This window comes from Enhydra lutris, unplaced genomic scaffold (assembly GCF_002288905.1).
Source record: "Enhydra lutris kenyoni isolate GAN:26980312 unplaced genomic scaffold, ASM228890v2 scaffoldscaffold61, whole genome shotgun sequence".
Lineage (NCBI taxonomy): Eukaryota > Metazoa > Chordata > Mammalia > Carnivora > Mustelidae > Enhydra > Enhydra lutris.
Genome location: NW_019154145.1, coordinates 6,711,359 through 6,735,049, shown reverse-complemented (window position 1 = coordinate 6,735,049; position 23,691 = coordinate 6,711,359). Strand labels below are relative to the sequence as shown.

Sequence of the window (23,691 nt, the reverse complement as noted above, 5' to 3'; positions counted from 1 at the left end):
GGCTGAAGAAGATGTGTTTAGACACACAGGCTTGTACACTGGGTGGGGAGTTCCTCACCAGAAAGGATTTGAAATACTAATACTACGGCCTAACTGACTCAGCTACCTTTCATAAGTGGGGAGCGTGCTTCTGATTTCTCTATTTCCATCATTTATTAGATAAGGAGGTAGAAACAGGATACCAGGAATTGCCTGGAGCAAAAAGGGACAAGGAGGTGAAGTGGCTGCCGTGTGACATTCTTGTGTTATTCCAACGTTCATAAAGAAACCTGTCATTTGCTCTTATTTCATTGCTACCTAAAAGGCTGATGGGGGAAAACAACTAGCAGAGGGCATCCCGAAACCCAATGCAGAAAGAAAACGAAAAGCCCCATGGATATGGCTTACTCCCCCAAAGAGTGCTCCCACAGCCTGAGAGGACCGGAGCTGGCAGATGCCCCCTCCGGCAAGAACTGGTGGGACGCACGTGGACTTGGGGGACGGTAGTAACTGATCTCTGTGTATGAACACTGCCGTCTGCTAAAGCTTCGGATGGGTGGACGGGCCAATTCCCAAAGATTTCTCAAAGATCCTACCTTCAGAATCACTATGTATTTCCAGAAATTAAGAAAACAGTAGCGTTCGTAGGTGGAAGGGTTAGGTCACTGAGACTTAATTTCACAGCTAAAACCAAGATCAGCTGAAGTTACTGAGATTATAAAACCAGACACATAGCTGGTCCCAGAACAAAAGGATCCTAAAACGCGTCCTTTCACTACATCATGTTATTTCTTACTCAGAAAAATTACCATTTAAGTTTTTTTTCTCCTAATTCACTTGGTTTAGTTATCATAGATAGTGCCAAGTTCACATTTTATTGTATCTACTGACCGTTTATTTTTCCATTTCAATTCCTCAAAGATGTGTCTTCTAAACAATGAGATAATCAACACAATATGTTTTCTATTAATATTAAAAAAATCTGTCCCCAAACTTAGATATAAATCATAACTAAATCAGTAATTAGGATTTCAGAATTCCAGATGACAAAATTTTTAAGGTGAATGTGACTCCTTGTGGCAGCATGGGTCCCAACCCCAGTGACTTCAGGGACCAGAAACATGGGAGTCAAGAAGTAGAAGCAGGCAGGAGAAATAGGGCCAGAAGGCCAGCCAGCTGGATATGCTACAGAATGGAGCCCGGGCCCCGGAGCAAACTAGAGAGAGCAAGTCTCAGCTCTAGATAATTGTGTTTGTTACTGGAATAGAAGCTGAATGTTCCCAAATCTTTTGGTTTTTTTAAGGAGAGATCTAAAAACGAGCTGCTTGGTATATAAAATTTATCCAATTTAAAAATGTTGGCAACGACAGAAAGAATTTTAAAACACACTGTGTGAGTCAAACTAAACATATTTGCGGGATGAATGAAAATTATACCCCATGCTCTAACTCAGTGGCAACTTCCAGTAAATGTCCTGCTGTCGCCAGCCCCTAAAATCTACAAAATCAAGCTGAACAATATACTGTGGTAGTTTCACAGAACAGTACTGTGCTAGGCCTGTATGTCATACGTACAACAAAGGCATTTTTAAAAATACATTATTTTATTTTGCATCTACTTCTCTGCCAATTGGCAAAGAACTTAGAATCGATGTCTTTGGTGAAATTCAAGAAAACGTCATTTTTGTTTACAAATAATTTCAGAAACCTAAGTATTTTCTTTAAAAAATCTAAATTTACTTCCTTAAATGAGAGAAATTACCATTCCAGATTAGGCCAGATTTCATTTACCAACTCAAGATAATCAAAATGACTCATGGATTTGAATATTCAAGCCTTTTCCTACATTTGCTTGTTGTGATTTCTATTTTCTATAGAAATGTGTTTTGATCATATCAACAATTAACACACATTTTCCATCAAAACACTTTCTTAGAAAGATCTACACAGTAAGACTAAACTTTCACATCTGTCTTTTTATTATAATTCATGGAATCAAAGTCAAAATACCATATCAAACCCCCTAAACATATCACATATTAGGCACCAAGACTGTGTAAAATGATAAAAAAAAAATCAAAGATACGTAAACCTAAAGTCAACCAGCTATCCTATCAAGATCAGGAGCTCTACATAAGTAAAATATCATTTGGGTCAGACACTATTTGCCCCAGTTTTGTTCTCATTCAACAACTTAAGAATGTATGCGTACTTCTGGTTTGAACTTATTGATGTAATTTTTAGAGGTTTTAACCTGGTTCATGACTCTGCATACAAATAAATATTTAAATTCAGTTCAGAATTCACCAAATTATTTCTAGCTTTTGGTTAGTAGTTGAATTAATGTCCCTGAAAAATTAATTTTAGTATAATATAGTTAAACTTGTTTAAAGTTTAGAAGACACAGAATTAATTTCTAAAGCCCTGATATTTAGTTTTTACACTACAGTACTTCGTGTTGCCTATTTGCTATACGCCATATTACATTATTTTTATTACACACTTCCCAAATAAAGCAGGAAAAATCTGGCATTTACAAACTGTAAGTGCTCACTATAAGGAGGAGATTAAAGGAGTCTTAAGAGCTCAAGGAAATAATTACTACCATGGAGTGGAAGGCATAGGTTTTAGGGTCACATAAACCCAGGTTCAAATCTTGGCTCTGCCCATTCTTAGTTGGTTCTTCTGCAAATTTTACTTCTCAGTGGTAACTCTCTTCATTGTTATGAGAATTAAATGGGGCCCACAAAAGAATCTGGCATACTCGGCTGACTAATATTGTTTAATGGTCCAATACACTGGACCATTAAACAATATGCAACGTTAGTTGCAAAAGCAACGTTAGTTTGCTTTTGCCCTGGATTTAGGACCATCAACCACAAACAATATTTCTAAAATCTAATTCATCATCCCTCCTGCAGAACGGCTCATCCTCCTGTCTTATTTCCTGTAACCTGAAGCACTCATGAAATTAAGCTGTCAGCTGGAGTGGCGGGTTATCCAATGATACCGGTGGAGGGAAGGCCATGGAAGCTTCTGTTAGAACCAAGGCCTTTCATTTAGCAGAAGGGCTACCTGGGGCGGGGCGTAGGTAGACAGTGGTGGAGGTCAAGTCCTGAGAGTAGCGAGCAGTTCTAGCCATGGGGAGTCTCTAAGGCTGTCCCCAGCTCTGGAGTGGGCTCAGTGGTTCTCAAACCTTGGCATGTTAAGAATCAACCAGAGAGCTTTTAAAAAGACAGATCCTGGGTGCCCAGGAGACTGGTCTAGCAAGGGGCTCGGGAACTTGTATACATGGAAAGCTCCAGGCGATGCCAATGCCGCTTGCTGGTCAGTGGGTCGCATTGGCATAGACCACCAAACCCATTCAACGGGCCTCCAAGGAGGAAGGAAGAGCCCCAGTTCGCACTGGGAAGTAACCATCCTACTCAGGTTATTTTTTTTCTTGACCCAGGAGTGGTCAACTGTGGTTCCCCTCAGCCCCCAGAAGGAGCAGGAATAGCAGCGCCTGGGAACTGGTGAGAAATAAAAATTCTTGGGCCCATCCCGGAGCCACACTACCTCAGAAACTCCAGGGCTAGGGCCCCGACGACGTGTGAGCTTTACTAAGCCCCGAGTGATTCCACAGCAAGCCAAAGTTTGAGAACGGCTGCTCTAGTGAACTCCCCGTAACCACTTCCACCAGAGCAGAGCTAAATTAATCTCCCCTACATGGTGGGTTTCCATGTACGCACCGGTGGAAGAAAGGGTTCTGCGGCTTGAAAAATGTTTGATGCTGGCTTCCGTCTCATTACGTGCTTTCGTGCCTCTGGCAGCGTGGACGAACCTAGATGCTTTAACGAGAAAGGGCCCTGTTGCCTTCCACCAGCAGCTCTCAGTGATGCAGATGTGCAAGGAGAGAAGGTGGCTAGAAGGTGGGGACGGAGACGGTGATGACGCTGGCTAGTGACAGGTGACATTTACAAGATGTTGGCAGTGTTCTGAGACCTTTGCATTTTCACCTGTTTTGTCTTCACAGCCATGCCATGCAAGAACCACTGTGCGAGCTTAAAGTAACCGACATTTAAACATGGGGAGATTTCAATTAATAATCTGAATTTCCAGTTTCTATTTTTAAAACTGAAAAACCCGGCAGCATAGGCTGTGCACTTCAGACAGAAATAGCACTCTCGGTCGAAGGTTCCTACCCCCGCCTTCAGGCCCCTTAATCATTTTCATTCATTTCATTCTGGAAGGCACTGGAGTTTGGGGCCCCTGCTTTCAGGGTTGGGGGAAAGCACCTGTTTACTTACACACAGAAGGGACAGAGAAGAAAGGGAGCAGCAGGATGGAGGCAGGTTGGAAATGCGGAAGAACGGCTTTGGTGGGGAATTCGCTCTCCGGGGTGGCACACGGCAGATCCTACACACTAGTCTGTGCAGCGTTATTATTTCCCCCACCTCAATACCTCTTCAACGGATCCCCTTCTTTCTACTCCTCCTGCGGTGATGTGAAGTCTGCACCGACTGTGTGACAATGACAGAACGGACTATGAGCTCGCGTCCTGGGTCCTTCCCGGCTTTGGTCCCAGCTTTCCACTGCTCTAAGTGCTCTAGAAGACATATCTGATCACGCTGCCTCTGGCCAAAAACCTTTCACAGCTGCACACTGTTATAACGTGGCTTTTGAACAAAGACAGAACCTTCTCCTTCACGCGAACACTCACCTGGGATGTACATATATTAAAAAGATGCACATGGGACCGCTTAGGTTGTCCCTTCCAATCCGTTTCTTGCCTCCACCCTGGGCCCCTGTGGCTGTCCAGCGAGGGACTCCATTCACAGCCTTCCTTGACGCGAGGTGCGGCCACATGACTAAGTAGGGCTCAAGTGGGGAGGCACGGTACCGTGTTAGTGCTGAAGGATCTCCAAGTGACAGCTAAGCCTCTTTGGATTCGGGGACACCCAGCTGGCAGTCACTCTTAGGGACAGCTGAGCACCACGGGCCAGAACGGAGCCCCTGCAGTACTCTGGGGAAGACGGCTCTCCTGCAGGCCCACACCAGCCGGAGTGCTCACTGCGGACTCTGACCTTGTCTTGTTTAAGCCGCTGTTTTATTCGGCCTTTTAATTACTGCAGCTTAACTTTACCCTTAATTCATACAATTTGGTTTATTTTTTTTTCATGTAGCCTTTTAAACCTTTTAGAAAGCAAGCCAGTGATAAACTAAAGGCCCCAAGGGCTGAGAAAATTCGGTGCTTCCTAAAATAACAAAAAATGTAAACAACCACCTACGAGGTTACCACCCTAGCAAAAATAATTAACAAACTGCACATTCTGGACAGAGGAAGGGAGTTAGTAGGGAGAAGACAGGCACAGGAACTTTCCTTCCTAAGTGCTAGAGGTCAGGCTGGTAGTAATCTATTTTTACTTTTTAAAAAGCAGAGCAGAGCAGACTACCACACACGCAGCAAGGATAGGGAACAGAAAACTAGCCTTGCCTTTATGAAGAGAGTCAGAGGGAAAGCTGACAGGCAGTCTCAAACAGCAGCACTCTAAAACAACAGGCAGTACCAAGTGACTGACTGCAGATTTGTTTCCTGAACAGAAAACAGCGTGACAGAGTGGACAGGACACTGGGTCAGCACTAGAAAGCTCGATTACAAATCACCTAACTTGGGGAAAGTCATTTAACTTTCCATTTTTTTGGTCTGTGGTTCAACTACGTCAGTATTTCCCACATTTCTGGCATTTGTGTATTACCTTTGTATTTTTTTTTTTTTTTTGAAGTACTGGCATAACATCTGAATTATTATTCCTTTATTTCTCTTAACATTCACCTAATTTTAAACTCACACACCCACCTTACCCTTGTGTTAACTATATTTTTCTAATATACATTAAAATAAAAAAACTGAAAATGCTCATCTGTTTGCCACCCAAAATCACCCCACTTACCAGTATCGTCCATTTTGGAAACTGGTGGATTGAAACGATCTCGCTAAGCATGACCATTCTATGACACCTCCTGAAGGGCTGTTGGTTCCCTGGTGCTCTGAAGGTCAAAGACAACAGCGCAACAACTGGAGGGGTGAGTGTGCCTGGGCTTTGAACTTGGAGAGATGCTGTGTTCTGCATGTGCCTGAACCTGGGCTTGATTCTACAGAAAGTGCTGGAAGTTATTCACACGACTCAAGCCTACAGGGAGCTAAGTCAGCCAGCCGCAAGAACACTGTTCGCCCAGCATTAGTCTCGTAGTTCAGCCCAAAATGCACGGGAGAAAAGAAAGACTCATGGAAAGGCTCATGTTCACACACAAAGTCTTAGATAAGAAACATGCTGTTAGGTTCGGGGGTCCAAGGGCTACACAGGACCGAGAGACTATGATGTCTCTGTTCACACTACACTGGGCCCATAGAGTACATTAACAGGAAATCTTTAAGCTTTCATAAAACAGCCACCTTTCTAAATCTTTCTATATTTTACCTCCCCGCAGCCCAATTCAAAGTTTAACTCTGAAAGAAGAGAGCTTCAGCGTATAATCTTAATCAGCAAACTGACTCCTTCTCTGGTCAAACGTTAAGGGTTTTCCCTCGAGAAAGACTCACGTAGCTGTAGTTACCACCACTTTCTGAAAACTTGGTCAGAAGAGATGTTTCTATGATACAATCCCGTTCTGTTTAAATATGGGCTTTATCACCTACCTTATTTGTTCTACTTCTTGACTCAGATGATGTTCCGTTGATTAAGAGGAATGCTACCATTCAGTACTGAAATTCAAGACAGGACACTATGAAGCAGTCACTTCAGTAGGAAACCCTGAACAAAAAGTTAGGGGAGAGAGGGAGGGGACAAGAGAAGAGACCTCCCCTACATATTTTAAAGCACTCGAGCCACAAAAGAAGTGTTTTCAGAGTACCAAGTCCTACCCTCGGAGAACCTCAACCACCGCCAATGCATTTCACTAAGTCACGTTCTAGGAACTCGCCTTTGGCCTGGTTGGCAGTTGCCAAAAAGCTTTCGGAATGTAACCCTCTGCATCAAATCGGTGCCTTTACCACCTCTTTTTAGAAACATAAGGATATAAGGTAGAATTTTGGCCTAATTTTAAGTTCCTAAAGGAATGATACTGCCTTGTAATATTTTTGGCTGTAACACAGACATCTCTAGCTACCTAAACTCTTGCTAACCACACTCAAAATGTAAATAAAGCTAGATCGCCGGCACTACTTACATTGTCATGGTGTATGAAAATAAACTGACTGGGTCCAAAAGAGAGAAAACACTTAACCAATCGTTCATTTGAATTAAAATTAAGAAAAATGCAAAAATCCAAAAGTCAAAAATCTTTGGCTCCCCAAAAGCTCACGCTTCTCTTGACTGACCCGTTTCTGTCGGGGGCTGTGCTCACTTGGCCCACTGTTGCCTCTCCAGTCCATCACTTCATCTGTCAGCTTCTGTCCCACACTCCTCAGGGCTCTCGGACTCTAGTGCTTATAGGGGAAGTTCTGGGGTTGGTTTCGTAAATAGGCCCTTGGCTTGCATTCTTCCAATACAGACCCATTGCATTTGTATATTAAAGATTAAGAGTACTCTTCACACCCACAAAGAAAGATGCACTCATCTTTCGTGGAACACACAGCCTTTCTTTTTTTTTTTCCTTCACTTTAAAAGACATGGACACAAGAAATATTTCTCTTCTTCTCCTAAATCTACCAAAGAAACAAAACAAAACAAAAACCAGGAAAGAAAAAGCAAAAGGAAAGTGCAAGGGAAGTGAAATGAGAAATGGCAAATCCCAGAGGAGTTACGGGGTGGGACGGGGGGAGCTGAGAGCACCCCAAAATGTGGAAAGCCTGGTTCTAGTCAGCGTCCGCCAATTAAGGCTGGTCCAGTGTCACTACATCTTCCAGCTTTCCCAGAGAAGCAAGAAAAATCCCGAGTTCTAAATGCTGGCAATGATTTCAAATTTCCCAAAAGGATCATGAAGGCCCACCCTAAAAGCTCACCCGAACCCGACCCAGTCCACCGCCCAAGCCTCCACTGAGGCCTTCTCTCTTCTTCAGCTTCCCCACCACTACTATGTGCACCATCAGTTCAACTGTCTATTCCTTTGCTCGTCCCTTCACTTTTTCGTTACTGACTCTCCAGTTCGTTCAAGTATGCAACAAATACGGGATGCGTACTTAACTGTGTGTCAGGCACTATGCTAGGGAGCGAATACTCATTCATGAACAAGGCAGCCATGGTCTTTTCATGTGGCATTTACGTGCATTCTAACGGGGGCAACAGACGTTAGAGAAAAAAGCGTTATCAGAGATGGCTTAATTTCATTTGTGTGAGGACTACAAAGTGTTAACTAAGACGCAGCCTACTCTTCCCTGGTTGGGGAAGGCTCCTTACTGTGGCTCCCTCTCATTCCACTCCAACTGGTCTCCACTGAGATCCACCCACTCTCTCCGAAGAACAGGCGCAAACATCCCTACTCAAGAATGAACAGTCCCTCGTTGTCTACTGGATTCAGAACAAATTTAGCCTGAAATTTAAGGCCTCCTAAAGGTGGTTTCCATCTCATTTTTAGCCATTTCTATTACTTCCCTCTTTGTGGCTTTCGGCTGAGTGGCCTTTGCTCAAACTCAAACACACCATGAAACTCCTCTGATCCAGAGTCAGATCTGATCTGACCTCTGATCTGAATCTGATCTGAGCTTAAAACGTTCTGTGATGCTTATTGTAGTTATCTCACATTACAGATCTCTGAAGAAAGATCTCATGACATAAATCAATGAATACAGATCAATCTCTGAAAACTCAGATTATAAGCTCCTCAAGGGTAAGATCTGTGTCCTACTCACCTTAATACTTACTAATCTATCTAGTCCAATAATAACTACCTCTTAAATAAACACATACTACATAAAAATATAATTTCGGGCACCTGGGTGGCTCAGTGGGTTAAGCCTCTGCCTTCAGCTCAGGTCATGATCTCAGGGTCCTGGAATCGAGTCCCACATCGGGCTCTCTGCTCTGCAGGGAGCCTGCTTCCTCCTCTCTCTCTCTCTCTCTCTCTGCCTGCCTCTCTGCCCACTTGTGATCTCTCTCTGTCAAATAAATAAAATCTTTTAAAAAAATATATAATTTCGTCTTTCTGAAAAAAGATAATTAAATTCAAAGAGAAGATCGATATTCTCATCTTTACTATATTAGGAGTCCTCTCAAAATTGTACTTTTACAATTAATTCTTTTTTAAATTCTTTTTTAAAGATTTTATTTATGCATTTGAGAGAGACAGAGAAAGAAACAGAGCAGGAGCAGGGGGGAGAGGCAGAGGGAGAAGCAGACTCCCTGCTGAGCCAGGAGCCGGACACACGGTGGGCCTCGATCCCAGGAACTGGAGATCATCACCTGAGATGAAGGCAGACGCGTAACCATCTCAGCCACCCAGGAGTCCCTACAATTAATTCTAATGTCATATATATTATACAGTACTGCACTCTGGATCATCTAAGTAATTTCAAATACCAACTAATCATGACACCTCCCCGCTTCCTAGATAAGAAATTACTCCCCAAGATAAAGGCATATAAACCACACATTTATAATACAGTTGAACACTTCCGACCTTATTAAAAATCATAAATTTTGCTGCCTACCATTTCCCCACTAAAAGGAACAGGGGCCTCATGAGAAATGGCTGCTTCCAAGTCTGAGACAAGGAAACGACCGTGCAGGGAGCTCGGAAATGTGGTGCCAGAAAGGGAGACAGTGTTGCAAAGCGGAGGGGGGCACATCAGAGGACAACTTTCAAGGGAGCTCATTGGCTCGCTCTAGGGAAATCAGAATAGCAAGATACGTAATACTTTCATGACATGAAGAGAAGATTACAAATTGAATACAGAAAGAACCCTGGGTCCAGTGTAATAGCTCACAAAGGAGAGGGGAGGGGCACAGAAACAGGAATTTCCATGGAGAAGAAATGAGAGCAATGGAAATCAACATTTTACAGCCAACATTATAATAATTGATTTAAGCAGCAATCATCAGCTCATGCTGAATGAATGCTGAGGAATACAGTGTTTACACAGGCTCGGCTCACCTCCTGGTATACTGCACATCAATTACAAAGGGAGAAAGGTACTTTTGCTATGAAAAAAAAAAAAAAAACAAACCTGGTAGACACCACCTTAACTTAATGATTGTTACCCAAAACCCAAACTGGATGAGTTGACATTATGTGCCTCCTGATATAAGGCACTGGAAAGAAACCAACATCACCTATGAAATATACCTGCCACACATTTGCACCTGAATTTGATCATGAGGAAACAATCACATATGCCCATACTGGGCTAGGGTCTTCAATAATATCACTGTAATAAAAGATTCAGGGAAAAAAACTAAGTGATTGTTAGAGACTAAAAAGACAGAACTTACATGCAGTGTATGACATTTGACTAGATCTTGAACTGAGTGGTTAAAAAAAGATAGTTTTGAATAACCTCACTGGGAAAAGTGGGGGAAACTTAATATTGGCCAAGAATACTGCATCGATGTTATGTTTCCTAAGTGTGTTACATGAAGAAGTGTCCTTTTTTGGGGAAAAACATGCTGAAATATATAGGGGTAAAGTGTCACCACATCTGCAATCACTCTCAAGTGGTTCAGAAAATAAAGTTTGGGGTGTGTGTGTGTGTGTGTGTGTGTGTGTTCAAAGAGAAAAAAAGCCAATGTACCAAATTGTTAAAATATCAATAATACCTTTCAAATATAATACACCTTCCAAAATACAAAAGATATCTATCAGTGAAAATGTCAAAAAGAAGAACACTGCAAGCACTTATTTTCTGGGTGGGGGGAGGACGTTTTTAAAAAGATTTATTATTTCAGGGAGAGAGAGAGAATTCGTGGTCGTGTGCATGGGATGGGGGGAGAGGCAAAGGGAGAGAGAGAGAGAGAAAGAGAACCCTCAAGCCAATTCCCTGCTGAGCAAGGAGCCAGACCCCAGGACCCTGAGACCATGACCTGAGCCAAAATCAAGAGCTTAACCAACTGAATCACTTAACCAACTGAACCACCCGGGAACCCCCAGCCCCCTATTTTTTTTTTTTTTAAACTATCACAGGCCTTAGTTGATCAGGCAGATGACTTTGTCGCTACTAACAATTTTTGAAGTGTTTTAGTATTAAGTACTAATGTAAGAATTTTTATTTCCTACTAGAGATTAACTGTTAAGCACAAACACAGAATAAACGCTCAGTGCAAACCTCACAGTGAGTCTAAAATACAACGAGTCACTGAATTCAAGGACTATAAGCAAAAGGCTGCCGGATCGAATGGAAGTGACCACCTAAAGAGCGACAAACATGGCTTTCCACTCAAGCCCAGATTCAAAGGAAAGTAGTTTTCAATGGTTGGTTGGTCAAAAACAACATTAAATAGCAAGCACTAAAAAGTTAATTGAATGTTTGCCAGAAAGAGTATGACTTGTTTTTATATTGGGTAATTAATTTCTTTGTTTTTGTAAGAATTTTAAAGAGTGACCAACATGCTCCCTGTGGGTAATTAACTTCACTCAAGAAAGACTTCTTACTTTTGTGGCATGGACTATCCTTAGGTTTGGAAACACTCCAAGAATGTTTTTGTTTGTTTTAAAAACATTGTTAAAAAACAATCTTACTTCTGGTAAGATTTTTTAAATCTTAAGAATATACATTATGGTGTTACAGTATTGAAACTCCATGACAAATAGCTTTAATAATATCCTATGTGCCTAAATAAAGCCCCATAAAAGAAAATAGGTTTATAATATGAGGCATTCTTAAGTAAATTATAATCAAATACAATGGATCTTAGTAACTTTAAATGTGTAACCTAAACACTGGCTTTGGGATCATGAGTCTAGGTTTATAAAAAAAAAAAAATAAGTGACATCTGGAAAGTTGCCTTAACCATGCTGAAAGAAATTATAAATATTTATATATACTACTAGTTTAGGAAGCATGATTTTAAAAAATAATTTGAAAATTATTTTATAATTTTTTTAAATGGCATCCTAGATGTGAATATTTTGTGATGAATTTGTTGATTAAAACAATTTTTAGGGGCTCCTGGGTGGTTCAGTGGGTTAAAGCCTCTGCCTTCAGCTCAGGCCATGGTCTCAGGGTCCTGGGATCGAACCCCGCATCGGGCTCTCTGCTCAGCAGGGAACCTGCTTCCTCCTCTCTCTCTCTGCCTGCTTCTCTGACTACTTGTAATCTCTATCAAATAAATAAACAAAATCTTTAAAAAAAACAATCTTAATGAGCTGTTACTAACTTAGGATAAAATTCACACACTTCCAACCAGTCTTAATTTTCTTAATATGAATCCTAAAGAGAAAATCATTTTATGAAACAGTATAACTTAAAAATAAACAATATCCTATGATTTACAGATGTACCTTCCTTATGCTATCTCCCTGGAAGTTGGGGAAATTGTTACTTAAGTGTATCTCATGGGTGATGCTTTTTATAAGATAAGTTTTTATGTTGTAGTAAATTCACAAAATCTATACCATTTCATAGCCCTCCACTTTCTATTTTCTGATACTGGATTTCACAGTCCACGTGATAGGGGTACATGACTTTTCAATGATGCCACTTCAAAACATCTGTGCTTGCTTTTTGGTTTTTTTCAGAATCACAAAATAGGGGGCGCCTGAGTGGCTTAGTCAGTTAAGTGTCTGCCTTCAGCTCAGGTCACGATCCCAGGGTCCTGGGCTAGAGCCCTGCATCGGGCTCCCTGCTCAGTGAGGAGCCCGCTTCTCCCTCTCTCTCTGCCCCTCCTCCCCACTTGTGCTCTCTCTCTCTCTCTCTCTTTCAAATAACTAAATAAAATCTTAAAAAAAAAATCACAAAATCGTAGTTGGCTGGCCAGCTCACTGCTCAGCCGTCCACCTGGCCACAGGAGTTACGCATAAAAGCAAAAGCGAATGACTGGGACCTCATCAAGAGAAAAAGCCTCTCCACGGCAAAGGAAACATGCAACAAAACTAAAAGGCAAACCTCTGGAATGGGAGAAAACATCTGCAAATGACATATCTGACAAAGGGTTAGCATCCAAAATATATAAAGAACTTTATCAAACGACCACCAAAAACCGATCCAGTTAAGAAATGGGTAGAAGACATGAACAGACATTTTCCAAAGGAGACAACCAGACGGCCAACAGACGCCTGAAAAGATGCTCATCATCACTCGTCATCAGGAAATACAAATCAAAACCACAATGAGATACTACGTTACACTTGTCAGAACGGCTAAAATTAACAACACAGGAAACAACAGATGTTGGCGAAGATGTGGAGAAAGGGGAACCCTCGTGCACTGCTGGTGGGAATGCAAGCTGGTGCAGCCGCTCGCTCTGGAGAACAGCATGGAGGATCCTCAGAAAAGACTACTTGCACACTTCATCAAGTCTTGACTTTTTTTTAAAGAATAGAAGACTTATTTTGGAAAGAAGATATAACATGTAAAAAAAAAATGGAAAGCAGTTGTTAAATTTATGGTATTAAATGCTTTAAGGTAAAGGCAAAAGTGATGTTGTAATCAGTCATGCTAAGTCACGTTAGTCAGTACATTTTACTGGTGTAAGCTTTACACCATTACAGAAATATCTACTCCTTTCCAAGATATTCTAATAGACAAGTAATGGGGAGGCAAATAAAAAAGTCCTGATTTCCTAGTAGATACATGTGGATGCTAGTTAATACAGCAATGGAAGAAAATGAGGGGAAAAGGCAATCTTAGTTAGAGATGAAAAGATACTTTTCTTTAAAAATCACCATAATTCTGCAATCTGTAAAAAAATATGACTGCTAATACGAGAGTTTTCATTTTCTTTTAATGTTTTTCTACATTTTCCCCTCTATTTTCCCTACATAATTGAAATCATACTAAACAGTTTACATCCCATTTTCACTTCACATTATAAAGAACATATCCCCTAATCCATTTTCAAAAACATTATTTCATGACCACTCATAAGTTTATCTTATAAACAAATTATTTGTTCAGTAACATTGCTATTGGTGAACACTTAGGTTCTCCCTTCCTTTCCTTAATGTCTCCCTGTTCTCTTCTTCAACACCTGCAGGACTGACAGCTCCTGAAGACACAGACTGCGTCCTTCCTGCCCGGTGCCCTCCTAAATAACACACCCAGAACTCAGAGTATATATTCAAAAGTTAGTTGACTTAAAAAGGAATCATGCTGTCATCCGGTCCTCTAGGTCACAAAACAGCATTTTATACTGAACCCAAGATGAAATGATCTTCATTAAACAAAGAAGGGAGAATTTCTGGATCAACATGCCAGAATGAAAGGGATTTATCTCTGCTCCCATCCAAGTCTCCTGCCAAAAAGAAAAAAAAGCTTACTAAAGGAACTTAAAACTGTGTTGGGTCCACAACAATAAAGAAAATAAGAGAGGAGAACCAAGTGGATGGTGATGTCAATGTTTTGAGAAGATGGAAACGGGGTGAATGAGCCACCGGTGTATCTAACTCTGAAGGGAAAAGAAAAGCTAATATTTAAAGAATGTTGCGAAGGGAAATGTAAATGAGTAACCAACTGCAGCCCAGGACAGATCGTGATGAAGCTCAGGAGTCAGAGGCGCTGGGTCCCTGGGAAGAGGGACACAGGGCTAACGAAAGGGGGACCGGCTGAACCCACCACAACTCAGCCATGGGACCAACACTTAGCAGCCAGGCAACTCTTCTTCACTCTGGCGCAAGACCCGAGGTTTTTCATCAGAGAAGGGGATCAAAAGAGCCCAAGTGCCCAGTAGCACAAAAGAAAAAGAAAAAAAAAGAGACCCATAAAAAGGCAAATCACAGAAATTTTAACAAATGCTTATAATGAGAAGACTCTAAATTTGCTAGAGAAAAAAATGCTAGTATAACTGAGATTCAGAATGGCACAGGAAGTCTCAACTATGTTTCTAAATGCTAAGATAATGGAGTAATTCCTTTAAAAATTCTATAGGAAAATGAACATCAATTTTGAATTTTTTATTCAGCCAAATGATCTGTGGCAGGCAGAACTCTAAACATGATTCCTGCTCGTGTATAATCTGCCCCCCCTCGGAGTGTGGGGGTACCTGTGAGTATGATGAGCTATCTCTCCCATGATTATGTAAAAATGAGATTAGCCCACTGGACCTTATTTAATCACACAACTCCTTTAAAAAGGGAGAGAGGGGAAAAAAAAATTAGGGATTCAAAGCATGAAAAGAATTTGATGGGCCCTCACTAGCTTGAGGACAAAGGCAACATGTAGTAAGACATGTGGGCAGTCTCCGCGCAGCCAGCTGCTAGGGGACAGGGACCTTAGTCCTATAGCTGCAAGGAACTGAAACTTGCCAGGGAAGAGTCTTCTCAAGAAGAGAACCGATCTAAAATCCAATGCCTCTTTGCCTGCCCCCTGGTACTACGATCTCCTCCTTGGGACCGGTCACACAGGTAGTATGACCCAGAATGAGGAAGGTTTCACCAAGAACTGGCTTGGCTCTTCATCCCTATCTTGCCCATTCATCAAAATACAATGTTAAAAGATCTGAGAAAAATAATATAGAGGAGCGTTATTACTTTCTTAGGAAACTGGAAGGTTGAAACAGACTTGCTTTGTACCTGGCTTTATGTTATAACAGAATAGAAGAGAGTTCCAATATTCTATTCCAGGCCTAGGTAACCTAAGGCACAGGACCCATCAGCAGCAACGGATGTAACCTACTTTGAACGGTCATCAGCAACCCCATGCCTTTTCTCGTCTTGCTCCGATGCTCCTGTTCCAAACCCCCTGCCGCCCAAGTACAGTCTCTGTTCCTTTACTAGTATAGGTGCCGGCCCAATCTAATATTCCCACCTTCACATGCTGAGGCTGGCATTTACGAAACACACTGGGGATTGCTACCCACAGTCTGAAGGTTACCGGAGCAATGAGGGCTTCCGATACAGCAAATGAAGAAGTTGGGTCAAAACATCATCGGACTCATATTTAGATAAAGTCTTAGCCTATACCCCTAGCCTGTCAACAAAATTCTCTAAGAGAAATATATATTAGAGCAGTTCCATATTAAAGACAGATAACCCTTGAAAAACACAGAGGTTAAAGGCACCACCACACAGTCAAAAGTCTGTGTCTAATTTCTGATTCCTCACGAACTTAACTACTAATAAATGCCTCCTGATGACCAGAAGCCTTACGGATAACATAAACCATCCATTAGCTCCTATTTTGTATTTACATGTATTACATACTACATTTTTATAATAAATTAACCTAGAGAAAAGAAGATGTCATTAAGAAAATCATAGGGAAGACAAGATATTTATAGTACTGTACTGTCTTCACCCCAGAAAATCAGCATGTAAGTAGATCTGTGCAGTTTATACCTGTGTTGTTCAAGGACCAACAGTATTTGATTTTATATATTCAACAAACATATATAACACTTTCAAATATGATTTTGACATTTTTAAGTAAGTAGTAAATAAATATTAAGTGGCTGAATAAATAAAGTAAGTTTTCAAGAAATAAACTCCAATTTAAAACACTGACTGAGGGGCGCCTGTGTGTCTCAGTTGGTTAAGCGTCCGACTTTAGGTTTTGGCTCGGGTCATGATCTCAGGGTCACGGGATTGAGCCCCGCACTGGGATCCGAGCTCAGTGGGGCGTCTGCTTGGGATTCTCTCTCTCCCTCTGCGTTCCCCCCACCTCCCACATGCCACACATGCTCTAACTTTCTCTCTCTCTCAATAAATAAATCTTTTTAAAAAATACGACACTAACTGCTAGCAGATCACTATTCCACTTCTAAGAGTTCAGTGTCCGGTCCGCACCAGGGAATGAGCTGGCTCACTTATGCTACACGCTGCACTTGCTGGGATGAACAAGACTTCGTCTCTACTTTGGAGACCTACGTTTGAAACCAGACAGCGCTGAGAGAACGCTAGGCAACAATTTTTGGTTGCTTCTGTTTTTCTACATGACCATTTTCTACCCTATGTGCTTATTTTCTTATTTGCTCTATGCCCAAATGTGTTTTTTGAGGACTAAACATCCCTTGCTGACAGCAGGAACAGTAATTATGTCATTGAAGAACGTGTACTGATGGGGGAAGGTAAAGTTTTTAAAAATGTGTGACATTCCAAAGTCAAATACAGAGAGTAACTATAACCCTAGATTATACTCCATAGCTTTCATTAGAATAAGGTAATTGTCAAATGAGAGTTGACTTTAAGATGACATAAAAAAAGGGATGCCTGGGCGGCCCAGTGGTTAAGCGTCTGCCTTTGGCTCAGTCATGATCCCAGGATCCTGGGATTGAGCCCTGAGTGGTGCTCCTTGCTTACTGGGGAGCCTGTTTTTCTCCCTCTGTCTGCTGCTCCCCCTGCCTGTGTTCTCTCTCTCTCTCTCTCTGATAAATAAATAAATAGATAAATAAATAAAATCTTTAAAAAAAAAGACAACAAAAATTAAAAAAAGAAAGGATGATTTTAGTCTTAATTTAAAAAAATGTGTAATTCCCTTGCTGATCCAGGGCAGAAGATTTCAGTTGAAGAGAAGAAAAGTATTTTGAGTTTTGTGCCTACTCTGCTGGTTAAGGACAGGGCAAGAGAGAGTAACAGAGTCAGAGAGACTGACCCCATCTCTTTCTGTTTTTCTCAAGAGTTCCTTTGGGAAGGATGATTAGACGGATACGCGGCATACTAAAATATAAAAAGAAATGGTACCTAAATTATAAGGGTGAATTTATGTAAGAAAGCGCCTGACAAGGATGGAGAATATCTGATAGAAGGTTGATCCGGGCAAAGCAGAGGTGAGAATCTGCAGCGGGAGGAACGGGAGGAAAGATAACCGCAGTCACCACATGTCCGAGAGGCGAGGACAACGCTACAGGCACAGCAAGCACTGACAAGTGCCAACAGTCACAGCAGAAGATGACCAGGACAGATCTGGCTCCAGGAATGAAAAAGTGACATATAACCAACAACAGGAAGGCAAGCAAGCAGTGAAGGCCCAGAGCCACCTGAGACGGCGCAGAGGAAAAGGCTCGGAGACAGGCACACCTGGGGAGGGGCAATGGTCCCTGACTCAGCGCTGCTCCAGAGAGGTCGCCCCACAGGACAGACCTGCAGGGCTGACCCACCGCCCAGCTCCTCCCTGCTTCCTACCTGTGTCTTTTCAGTGATAATCTTACCAAATTTAAAATCACAGATCAAACGTTTCCCCTGTTAGGCCTATACTAATCCATTTTCAAACAACAAAGCTTTCTCTCAGAAATTAGGCCCTCACATCCTTCTCTTAAAAGACAGCAAGTTCGGGGCGCCTGGGTGGCTCAGTGGGTTAAGCCTCTGCCTTCGGCTCAGGTCATGATCTCAGGGTCCTGGGATCGAGCCCCGCATCGGGCTCTCTGCTTGGCAGGGAGCCTGCTTCCTCCTTTCTCTCTCTCTCCCTCTGCCTGCCTCTCTGCCTACTTGTGATCTCTCTCTGTCAAATAAATAAACAAGATCTTTAAAAAAAAAAAATAAAAAAAAAAAAGACAGCAAGTTCAAGAAACAATCAGGCAATTTTCCCAATGTACATCTTGAATACCCCACGACTGTATTTCATCTTATTATTTTATTACTGCACGGTAGCTGGCACACACTGGTACATTAGCCTCAGACGTATGGCCCAGGGCTTCAACAAGTGTACATTACACAGTGCTCACTCCTGACAGTGAGTGTGGTTACTGTCTCTCACCATATGTTATCATTATATTACTGAGTATTTTCCCTCTGCTGTACTTTTCATCTGTGACTTATTTTTATTTGTTATTTTATTTTTATTTTGTATCTGTGATTTACTTACTTTATAACTGGGATCAGATCGCATTTTAATGCTCATTTACAAATTTTAATAAACCATATTGAAATAATGAAAAGTTATTTCCAATTCAGACTCCTTGAGATCTCAAAGTAAAGATGAACAGACGGTCTGACCACCTGATGAGTCGACAGAGATATATATGACGTGATTTTGTAAAAAACAAGTTTCGGAGACCAACCTAAATTTGACAGAACTGATAGAGATAACAAATATTTTCATTTTAATAATCTGACAATAAATTCTATCTTACCAGGGTAAGATTTAACATTTTAAAATATTTAAAGAAATTATGAAATAGCACGTGTTGCTTTTCAAAAACAGTCTTTTTGTTGTTGTTGTTATCACAGAAGGAAAACCAGAGCATCGTGGTTTTTGTCTGTGTTTTTCATGGTGATGTTTGCAAAAATGCTGTCATCAAATAGAACAAAGAAAAGTAAATTATGGAGTTTTCTCACGCAATTTGTATTTGAAAAAGGAACGAAGAGACCCCAAGCTAAGAGCTCAGGAACCCATGCACACTACGTCCATGTTACAGTCCCTGACAGAGAATACACACTTAATCTGCTGATTGATTTGTTGAGTTCAGTTCAATTATTTCTTAATCAAGCCCTTCCGAAAAGTAAAGTACACAGAAAACCAGAAAGTCTTCCAGAGAAAGGGGGCAAAAACACATTTACAATGTATATATGAATTTTGTAATATATAAAGTTGTATATACAGTAATTTATGAATGAATTAAATAAAATGAATGAACATCTGGGTTTTGAAATTAAATTTTTAAAAGAGGACAATCTCTTATTTGTTAATATGAAAAGTGGTTATAAGTTAACTATCAGAAGTCATTCACTGTTACAATTTATATGCATATTGTAATACCATATAACACAATTGTGCTTGAGTTAACAAGCAAAGTAGATATTCCATTTATATTGGCAATGTTCCACAAACAACAAAGCTAAGTCCAGTAGATACAACATTTTCAAAATGCATGTAAACTATTTAGATGAATTCTTTCTGCTGACAATCCCAGGGGGGAGAAGAGAAAATGATGTGTTTTACCCTAAGAGCTCAAGGCTCTCTTGGGAGGTAATTCAATTGAAATTTTACATTCAGTCGAGCCAGGCAGTGATAAACAGATGCTTAAATTAGCTGCCTTATGCCATAATCAAATATCTTAAGAAAAAAAAAGTTTCTAACAAAAACACAGGGAAGAGGGTAAAAAGAAAAAAGAGGGGAATTAAAATACTTTTTAAAAGCTTACTGATATTTTTAGAAAAAAATGTTTTTCTAACTTCTGTAAGTAGCATACCAACAGGCTCAAATGGGCCTTGCAATACACTATTGGTTGGTTTGTACCATACGGCTAGTTAGCATGCAAACAGTCACTTAAAATTAACTGAATTCTTACAGGAAGTTTCCTGAAATTGATATCATTTGCAGCATTTTTTTTTTTTTAATGGTTCCATGTATAAAGTTTAACTTTTATCTGCATCTTTTACCATAAGCATCTTCAGGTCTTTTTTGAAAGTAGTGATGCAACTAATAAATTCATAAAAGATGAAGGGTTAAGACTGATTCACAATTTACTCCTATATATCAAAATGGATAAAATTGTGATAGCAGCTAAAAACAATTAAAACCATCAGCCAAACAAAGGCGGATAACTGTACATCAAAAACCTGTAGCCTTCATTGAACTGATTCACTAGATTAACTAACATGCTCCAATCCTTTCTTGAACTCTAGCTCCTGACATTCCCAGTCTGCGCAAAGCATGCAGCCGGTGAAGACCCCCTAGTTGAGCGATGTACTTATTAAAAGACAGTCGCGCGTGGGCGCCTGGATGGCTCAGTCAGTTAAGTGTCTGACTCCCTGATTTTTGCTCAGGTCATGATCTCAGAGTTGTGAGATCAAGCCCAGTGCTGGGCTCCCCACTCGGGGAGTTTACTTGCAATTCTCTCTCTCCCTCTGCCCATCCCCACCCAACTCTCTCTCTCTCATAAATCAATCAATCAATCTTTTTAAAAAATCAGTGGTGCTGTTCTCAAACTCATTTTTGCCAGTTGTACTGGTTACTGTTGCTGGGTTACTTAATTAAATATTAACCAAGGAAATATGAGTGCAAAAAGAGACTTGTTTCTAATGAAAACTAAATTAAACACTTCAGAAAGTCTCGATATAGACTAATCATTGGGGGGAAATGTCTGTTGATTTAAGTGTGGGCGGGGATTTAAAAAATAAACAAGGATTAGAAGTCAAAATCTAGAAGGATTCTTCACTGACTACTTTGCAAGTTTCTTAAAGTTCTAACTCCACAGAAACAGGAGATCCTAGGTGATATGCTAGAGTGTGGTTTAAGCAAGAAAAGCGATGTTAAATTCCAATCAGAGAAGCAACACTCCGACAGCCCTGACCCCGCTTAGGAAGACAGGTGAATGTACATTTCTATATCTTAACTGGAAATACAGCGTTTAAGGTTTTCACATATGACTTTTAAGAAACAATTCCCTGCTTTAATTTCTTTTCTGTGTTTAACTGCCCAACTGTGAAAGGGTAAGAATTCTCTACTGTGTTGGAACCTGCACCACAAAGACAGGGGCTCCCTCACTGGTAGGAGAGAGAATTCGGTATGATAAGTCACCACAAGGGAAACAGGACTAGGACTAAGAGCATCGAGCGACGCTTGGACAGCCAGCAGAGGTTAAAAGGAACCTGACATGAGTTAATGTAAAAAGGGAAACAGAGGTTCAGCAGGCGGATAAGAGGAGGGGGGCTGTGAGGCAGAGGACACGGGCCGGCAGGTGAGATACCACGGTGCATCCAGAAGGCAGCGGTGTGGGCCTCTGAGGAAGGGCAAAAGGGAACTGACCGGAAGTCAGTCTGCTCCTACCTGCCAGGGCTGACAGTTTGATTTTTATTGGGAAAGCAAGACAATGTGAAGGATTAAGGAGACTGTTAAGCAGAATTCCATTTCAGGAATACTGTTTTGGAGCAGTACGGGAGATAGAGGAGGGAGGAGACTAAATTGGAAACTAACTGTAAAATCAGAAATCCAAATCAGAACGGGGTCCGCCGGACCAGAAAAGAACATCATTTCAGTACTTAGGAGGTAGCAATGATAAGAAATCAAGAGAGCTGATGCGAGGAGCATGGCAGGGAAGCAGCTGAGAAGACCCGCGGGCCCTGAGCACTGGAAACGAGGCACACGATGCAGGGTGGGGACCAAGATGTGGACACGGGGAGACCCAGACCAGTGGAAGAAATAGCTGACCGGGTATTAGAGATACTGAATGGGACAGAGGGCTTGTCCAATAAGTCACTGCACGCGTGGGTCTGGACCTCACAACAGAGGCGAGTGTGGGAGGAAGAGGGACATGTTAGCAGTATCTGCCAACAGTGAAAACCACGGTCCCGGGAGCCAGGCTGAGCGTGCATCCTGGCTCTGCCACTTCCTAGCTCTGCGACTGCGGGCGCATTACTCAACCTCTTTGTGCCTTTGCTTTGTCATCTGTTAAAAAAAAAGGAGGGGGTTAATAATGGTACTTCCTTCCCAGGTCGCTGTGATGATAGAATGAGTGTCTATGAAGTGTTTACAAGAGAGCTTGGCAGGTAGTAAGTGCTACTGGGTATTAGGTTTTGTTGTTTCTGTTGTTATTATGACCAAAGCTATTTGTATGGCTGAGATCAGCCTCCAAATGTGGAGAGCTGGAAGAGGCCAACGTGGAAGCCCCAAAACACTACCATTTAAGAGGGAGAAAAAGCAAAAAAGGAGCAGAGGAGAAGCAGAAGAGGGCAGAGTATGTCAGAGAAGCCAAAAAAGCCTACAGTTTGGGAGAAGTCTGCAATCCTGAGCAATTCAGAGATATGAAGTAAAGTTCTGAAAATGTCAACTGGATTCAGGAATTAAGAAGTCAATGGAGATTTGAGGGGCGCCTGGGTGGCTCAGCTGGTTAAGCAACTGCCTTCGGCTCAGCTCATGATCCTGGAGTCCCGGGATCGAGTCCCACATCAGGCTCCCTGCTAAGCAGGAAGCCTGCTTCTCCCTCGGACCTTCTTCCCTCTCATGCTCTCTCTCTCTCTCTCTCTCGAATAAATAAATAAAATCTTTTAAAAAAAAAAAAAGTCACTGGAGATTTGAATAAAAGCAGCAGCAATAGTTTGATCTCCAAATTTTTACAATTATATGCTCCAAATACTGAAAAGTAGATTTGTACATCAATTATTGTATCTACAGTTATAAATAGCATCCTTACACTACTAACACTGACTAATATCTCAAGGCACAACATATGCCTGATGACTTTTTCACACACCAATGATGTAAGAGATCAAACGCAATTCAAATCATTTAAGAACTTCCAATTTGGGGGGACAGTTTCCTGCTAGATCAGGTTACATGGTGACTTTTGAAGTACAACGTAGCTAATGACAAGGGTGTACCAGGAGTCGACAAGCAAGCACTGACACTTTCTCAGTGTTCAATCCTGCATTAAGTGAGCACAGCGGATGTAATCAAAGCCTTTTAAGTGAGTGTCTTTTTAAAATTTAATTTAATTTATTTATTGGAGAGAAAGAGAGTGGGAGTAGGGGGAGGGGCAGAGGGAGAAGGAGAAGCAGACTCCCCTCTGAACTGGGAGCCCAATGCCAGGTTTAATCCTAGAACTCAGAGATCACAACCTGAGCCAAAGTCAGTTTAAACGACTGAGCCACCTGGTGAGTGTTCCAAGGTGAGTGTCTTCTTAAGATACTTTTCCATTTGATGAGACAGGTTCAACTAAAACCGGATAATATCTGCCGGAACCAAATGAAATCATCATTTTTGTAGGTA

The 23,691-nt window shown here is 41.4% G+C and overlaps 1 protein-coding gene across 1 annotated transcript in view; it reads right to left on the bottom strand.

Moving 5' to 3' along the window:
- The window catches only part of LOC111158610 (TATA-box binding protein associated factor 3), a 170,742-nt gene that overhangs the window by 94,252 nt on the left and 52,799 nt on the right, over window positions 1–23,691 (bottom strand). The gene's annotated exons all lie outside the window — the stretch shown is intronic.